The sequence below is a fragment of the Protopterus annectens genome, chromosome 4.part0, assembly GCF_019279795.1.
Source record: "Protopterus annectens isolate FY-2018-M chromosome 4.part0, PAN1.0, whole genome shotgun sequence".
NCBI lineage: Eukaryota > Metazoa > Chordata > Ceratodontiformes > Protopteridae > Protopterus > Protopterus annectens.
Genome location: NC_056733.1, coordinates 181,414,484 through 181,421,754, shown reverse-complemented (window position 1 = coordinate 181,421,754; position 7,271 = coordinate 181,414,484). Strand labels below are relative to the sequence as shown.

Below are 7,271 nucleotides of genomic sequence, written 5' to 3'. Positions count from 1 at the left end.
GGTCTTAAAAGGACCAATTCCTTAGTGATAGTAGGGGAGAGTTATATTTGATGATGATATTTCTTGAGGAGAGAGAGAGAGGAGTAAAGTTGGAGCTGAATTACTCAGCAAAGGAAGTTTTGTGAAATCTTCTGGCTCAGCATAGGTAGCTCCATTCACAATGCGCTCTGCAAACAATTGTGTATTGCCTTTGAGGCTGCGAACATAGCTAAAAATGCTTTGTGTTTGTCCTTGGCCTGGGAAGCCAAGCTTGCCTCGGATTTGGCTTTGGTAGACTTTTTGTCCTCTGAGTTGTTTAGTTTGAAAGTGTTTTTATCCTGCTGGGTGCTACACTTCTTAATTTTTGCCATGCTTTTCTTTGTCCTGTTATACAGCCTATTGATTTTGTGATTCTGCCAGGGTGGCTTGTTTTTTCTGTGCTTCCTGGTGGGTACAGCTGCTTCTGTGCAGCTGTTAACATGCTTGTATAGGGTTTCTGTGAATAGTTCTGCATAAGCAGCAGTGTTCTCAGGGTTTATGGCGACTTTGAATTTTGCTGGGTTCTCACTTAATAGCAGGAGGCTAGCCTTGGAATACTTCCTGAATATTTCAGGTTTAGCTGGGGGTCCAGGTTTTGTTTTTACTTCAAAGGAGGCAAATTTTGTGGTCTGACCTTGCCAGGGAAATCATTACAGTAGGGGGTGTGCAGCAGTCTCCCATATTAGTGAGGAACAGGTCCAGTATGGTTCCACCCCTGTTTGGTGTACTGACTCTCTGATCCAGGGAGTTTGTTTACAAAATCCAGGAATCTCTGTGCATGTACTTTTGGTGGTGTATTGGATTCCCAGTTAATAGTTGGGTAATTAGTCACCCATGAATACGGTAATGGGTTGGATGGTTAGTGTTTCTAATAAGCAGAGCAAACACAAATACCAACCCTTTCTGGTAAGTCCCAGTAAAGAAAACCAAAAAATTAATCCAGCAAAACAGAGGGACTCCAAAACCGCCAGTTTCAGTAAAAAAAAAAAAAAAAAAAAACTTTTTATTGTTGATGGCAAAAGATTTTCATTTAAACTGGCCATTAGTCCCTCTGTCTTGCTGGATTAATTATGTTTTTAATTTTTTTTTTTTTTTTTTTTTAGTGTTTCTAATAAGTTTAAATACATGGTATGGGTTTCCTGGATCATAGTGGGAGACCTATTCAGTGGATATAAAAAGCACACACCCCTGTTAAAATGCCAGGTTTTTGTGATTTAAACAAATGAGTCTACAGTAAGTCATTTCAAAACTTTTCCCACCTTTAATGTGACCTATAACCTGTACAATTCAACTGAAAAACAAGTCTGTTGGGGGGAAAATATAAAAAAAAAAATACAATAAGCTGGTTGCATAAGTGTGCACACCCTTAAACTACTACTTTTGTTGTTTTTTGGAGTAAAATGATACAAGTTTTGAAACTGGAATACTGTAGACACTGGAAAGGTCTGGTATGTGTTATAGTGCAGAAGCTGGGGGGTACGGATGTAAGGCTAATGGCTCATTAAATTAATGTTGATTTTTAACAATTTACGTCTTTGGAGTAAAAACTCAAAAGCTTTCCTTGTGAATGCGTTTTTCAGACAGAAATTTAAATTGCATACTTTCTCTTTAGGATAAAATTATTTCCTTGTACAACCTAATGTCCAGGCCTTGTGGTTAAAAACTGAACTGTTGAGCTAATCCCACTTGCATCGATAGATTGCAGTGTGCAGAAATGTTTTGTTCTGCCATATGTTCCCCCTGCGAAATGTTAAAAACTGATTAGCTGTTATAACAAAAGGTGACTGCTATAGGACAAACCTACCAAAGGCTTTGTAGGTATAACAAATATAAAAAAAAAAAAAAAAAATAGAGAGAAGTGAAGTACTGTAGCACATGTTCAAGTTTAGTATGAAAGACCTGATGGGCAGAAAATTTAGTCTGTAGTCAAAGAAATGGGGGCTAAGGAGATGCAACAGATCGTATAGCAAAAATTCAGAGTTCAAACCACAAGATAAAAGTACTTGTACTTGTATGTGTTAATATCCACCTTTGGAAAAAAAAGTTATTTTGCATGGTGTTAAGACCAATGAAATTGCAGGAAAAGTATGTGAAGTGAGCTGTAAGGTGAGATGACCAGGAAAAGGTAAATCCCAGAGCAGTTGTACACAGATACATTCTGAAACCTTGGAGAGAAACATCATTTTGCAAGTTAAAACCCCCAGAGCGTGTCCCAAGTCAAAATAGATGACTCGTGATTGCTGAAGAGAAAAGTGAAAAATGTATTTGGGAACAGATGTACATTTTCAGGGCTGCCTGGTAGAAGTAGTTTAAGACATCACAGCACATGGTACAGCACCAAATACTAGAATACCAATACCAAGCAGATAAACGGGTACAGAATGCTCAAAATAGGTAATGGTTGAATCTCCAAGTATATTTACTATCTAAATTTGATTTGTATCCTGTACCCTGAATGGATTAACTGGTTGAAAAATTGGATACGACTATTTTTATCCACTTTGGCCCTAACCGAGGGCTTTTGGAAAATTCCACTAGCCCCAAGAAACTGAAGAAAAACAAAACTGCATTTACTACACCCTTTTGTTACAGTCCTACCTGTTGGTATCCATAGCGTACCTACAACATCCAGAAACTAGTGGATATTATTCTAATAACCTGTACCAGGTGTGCAACAGCCTCCCATGATGAAGTAGTAGTACTTTCCGAAGGCTGTGCTAAAATAATGTTACATTTCCTGTCACAAGTTAGTCTGCTAACCCAGCTTTAACTGCAAGTTAGGCTTGGCAGAAACACTATTTGGGTAATGAAACTACAGGCTCAGAAAGCAATACAGAGTTGGCCCATGCAAACTACTCGCAAGCAGGTTAAAACTTTTAGGCTTGGTTAGGTATTGTAAACTTACTCAATGTTTTGTTGCCATTGTTTACACTTTGAACCTGACCAAAGTGTAAGGATCATATGATGGCCTGCCTTCCTAAAGCATTAAGTAGCAAACTGTACCCTTTTACAGTGGCTTTACCAGAGCGTAAAAAAAAAAAAAAAATGTTGTTTTGACACTCTAGCCCTTTAATGTCAAGGATCCACTACCATCTTGGGTGCAGTATCCAATATGGTTAGGCTGTCTTGGACTGGCAGCTCATTTTTTGAAGCTGGGATATCGGGTCTGCTTTCTGCTCCCATGGGGGTGGTATATTGCATAGAGAGAGTGAACCAGAAAAGTTCACTGCTGACTGCCAAAATTTGAGGTAGTTAGGCCATTCATACCCATAGCAAGTATCAACAGCTGCCTCTAGAGCTATATCCAGGCCATGACCCCTTTAAAGAAGTAGACTTCATGTCCTCTAGGTCTAGAGGATTATCTGGAGTTTTCATAATCATTGTACATGCTTAATGAAGAGTTTACATCCTTCCTGCTGCCTCAATACTGGTGTCTGAGGGTTTGGCTCCATCCTTTATTTTTCATCCACTGGGTCCTTGTGCTGTGAGGATGACTGATCAATTTACTGTGCCAGTTACTAATGCTATCTTCTTCCATGGCTTTCCCAACTCCAGTGGCTTTGGAGCAGAGAGCACAGGAACTTTGGGCTGTAGTATTGAGGCAGGTTCAATGTTCAGGGTTTCCAAGTTATCCCTTCCTTTTGGGGTTTTGGCACTTGACAATTCAGCTCTATTCTCTGCATCAAAGCAGAGCAGATCGGTGGTGGGGATTAGTGACTCCCTCGGATCTTTGGGCATGGGGGGGGCATTTTTGAGAGTCTACCCTCTGCTAATACATTTAGCACCACTAAAAGGATCCTGTCTGAGAGGGAGTGGATGGCATAGAAGAGTCTTCATCCTCTTTTTGTCTGGTCTTGCAAATGCATCTTGAACTTTTTTTTGGGGGGGGGGGTGGAGACAGTGTGCCCCAGACACTCATTACCCCTGTCTTCAGAGGTCTCTCTCCCTTTTTGTTTCCACATCTGCCCCAGGTTCTCCTCCAAGCTAGGTAGGGCATGGAAAGAGCTGCTGCAAGAGGAAGTACCTTTATCCCCCTGGTGAATTTGACAGGGCACTAACCTCAAGGGGGGGGGGTCTCCCAAATCCCTCCTACTACTACTCCCTGTTGGCAGTCTCCTACAACTGTTAAGCCAGGATGGGGGTTGGACCGCTGAAGTCCTCCTCCTGAAGTAGAGTTTTTGGAGCCCTTTAGTTTGGGTCAGTCTACCTCTTGGGTGGTCCCCCTCCAGACCCACTCAAATATCTGGTTTCCGGATGGGAGGGATAGAATGAGATGTGGTGGAACCTCTTCTCAAAAAAAAAAAAAAAAAAAAAAAAAGCCTGGGATTTTAACTCCCGTCACGGACCAGCAGTACTGGAGTAAGGGTCCCACTGGTGGTGACTGCAACAGCCACCAAGAAGGGGTGGTCCTTAATCCTTCCCCCAACAAAGGGAGTCTAGGTTGTTGGACTGTCATCCAGTCTAGGTCTTAGACTGCCATCTCTGTGCTGAGAACATTAAATTATTTAGCCCACTCAACTAAACTTCAGAGAGACTCAGTCGTTGAAGTATCAAAGGAGGTGCAGACACAGCAGCCTCCATAGATCTGAAGAGTTCTGTTGCCTACTATGCAGACTGTTACAAATGTGTCATTGTGTCTGCTCTCAAACGCTGCTGATAGCACAGCGCACGCTGCAGTCGATGGCATTGCAGTGTACCAGCATGCCTGGCTGTGGCTTTGTAATGTCATGGACTGCTTCAAGACATTCTTTGTGAATGTACCATTTTACAGTGTGTACATGTTTGGTCCCAAAGTCAAGGACATGTAACAAGGAGCAAGCAGGATGAAAAGACTCTGAATGAGCTTTGCTACCACACCATGCCCCTTTAGGAATAAGAAGTGGGTAGAGTGCCTCTCTTCACAAGTCACAACATTCTTTTTTTCAGGAAGGCACCTAGCAAGGGTTGCCCTAGTGGCAGGGGGGGGGGGTGATAAACATAATGGACACTTCCCACATGGCAGGGGTGGTTCATAGAACCAAGGCTTTCATGAAGCTTCCTCCAAGAAGCCTTTTGTCTGGCTGCCCTGCTCTGTTGGTAGTTGCGGGTCATTTTGCTGTCCACACAATCTTGAGAGGCCATCACCTTGGACACATGGGTGCTGAGAATTGTATCCAGAGGTTGTACAGTTCCATTTTAGTCCATTGCAAATAAGTTGCATAGATGCCTCCTAGATGTTCGTCCCAGATAGAGAAGAGATAGATGCAGCATCAAGAATTTAAAATCATTATCCATGGGGGTCCCACCCGACCAGCGAGGTTCCAGGGTCTATTCCACATTGTTCTGTAGTACCCAAGAAGAGTAAGGATCTCAAACCAATTTTTGGATCTCAGAAAATTTAACCTTTTGCCAAATAGGTCAAGCTTGGGGTGGTCATGGTGCAGTCTGTTCTACCTAAGCTGAGTAAGGGTAACTGGATGTGCTTGATGGATCTGATGGACACTTGCCATATAAAGACTGCGAGGCAGTCCAGGAGACTTCTGCACTTTTGGCTGGGAGTTTATATCATTAGTTTGGATGCTGCCCGGTCTTTCCATACCTGGACAGTTAGCTTTTTAACACCTCCACAAGAGCGTCTCTCCTTAAAGCTCAAGACTCCTTACTCCCAATTATCTCTCCTTTGGGATTGCAGTGAACTAAAGTGTAGTCTAGAGCCCATCTAAGTGTTAGAATTTGAATATGCTGACCCAGACAAAACTCCTATCCCACAGGTTAGAGTTGCTTTGAACAGATCTGGACTGTCAAATGACGCTGTATAGTTTTTCTGATTTGCATTATTTTTCCTATACAACTTGAAGGGAAGATCCTGGCAGACTTGGGGCATTGTACCAGGGCAGTTACTACTGCTTTGTTTTTGTTTTTTTCTTCCTCTCCAGATCCTCTTGATATTTGTGCTGCTGCTACTTGAGTACTCTTACCTTTTGTGTGCCATTACAAACTGGACATTTCAGTTAAGGTCTAGGGCTTCTTGGTTCCACCATTTTTTGAGGTGATCTCTCCTAGGGCCTCCCTGGAATGTCACGTGACTGGGGAATCTGTCCATTTCAGTCTGATTCAACCAACCCTCCATCTTTTGGATAATATGCACCAAGAACAGTAGGTGACTGAGCTGTCTCCCTTCCTCTCTTGGGGTCCTGCATTAACTTCCTGAATGTTTTTGCTAGCAAGTTGTGTGACTCGGTGTTTGGGGGGCAAACTCTTTCAGAGAGCGACTGGGGAGAGCAGGTTGTTATGGGTAGAGTAGGCAAAGCTCTGGAGCTGAAGTCCCTTGGAAAGGCCGGCAGCAGAGCAGTCAAATCTGATGATCACAGGTTTGAACTGGACAGAAACAGATCAGTGTTGTCCATCTGTATGGCAAGTACACAACTTTAGTGTTTTTTTTTTTCCTGTTGCTGTATTTAAGTTAAGGATGTTTAATTCATTACAGCTGAGTGACTCCTCCTGGTGCCACTCTGCCTCTAATCGAATGTTGCTTGTTCATATTTGCATTATTAATTCCAAAACCATGCTACATACAAAGTCTTAAAAGATTTCATCATAAATCTTACACAATGGCAAACAGTATTTATAGTTGTCCTCTGTCAGTGCAGGTAGAGATGTTTTCATTCGTATAATCCACCTAGAAAAAAACATGAAATTTATGGCAATATAAATCTCTCTGCAACCAAATAGCATAGACAGATCTGCTTCATATTAATACACTTAGCTGGATAAACAAAGTGCCAACAGTGTGCATCTAACCTGAGTGGTTGCTGAGATTGTAAGTTGTTTACAAAGTATCACAAACTTAATAGTTGGTGTTTACTATGATTTCTAAAATCCATTTTAAGACCTAGAACCTAAAGAATACTAACACTATAAAAAAGTTTGTGCTGAAGAGTTTGCCATTTAAACAGCTTTAGCTAGCCCTATGGTTTCAGATCTTCTCTAATATCTGTTAGAATCAGATTATGCCCTCGCATTTCAATCAAAATGCTTAGGCTTCACCGATTGGAAGTTGCATTGCAAACTTCCAGACCTCCATTGGCGGGAATAAGTTTTAAAACAAATTGTGTTGATGCATCTTGAAGCCCAAGTCTTGTGTTTAAAGATCCAGTATTGAGCTGTGTGTGTGTCGTTCTATAGTAGAATATTTTAATCGCACATAAAAATAACTAGTTTCGTATGGTGTGGTTTATATACAGTGCACTATATAGGCTATTGCAGTGTAGATA

At 41.6% G+C, this 7,271-nt stretch overlaps 1 protein-coding gene across 1 annotated transcript in view; it reads left to right on the top strand.

The window, feature by feature from the left end:
• The window catches only part of TK1 (thymidine kinase 1), a 155,897-nt gene that overhangs the window by 67,506 nt on the left and 81,120 nt on the right, over positions 1-7,271 (top strand). The gene's annotated exons all lie outside the window — the stretch shown is intronic.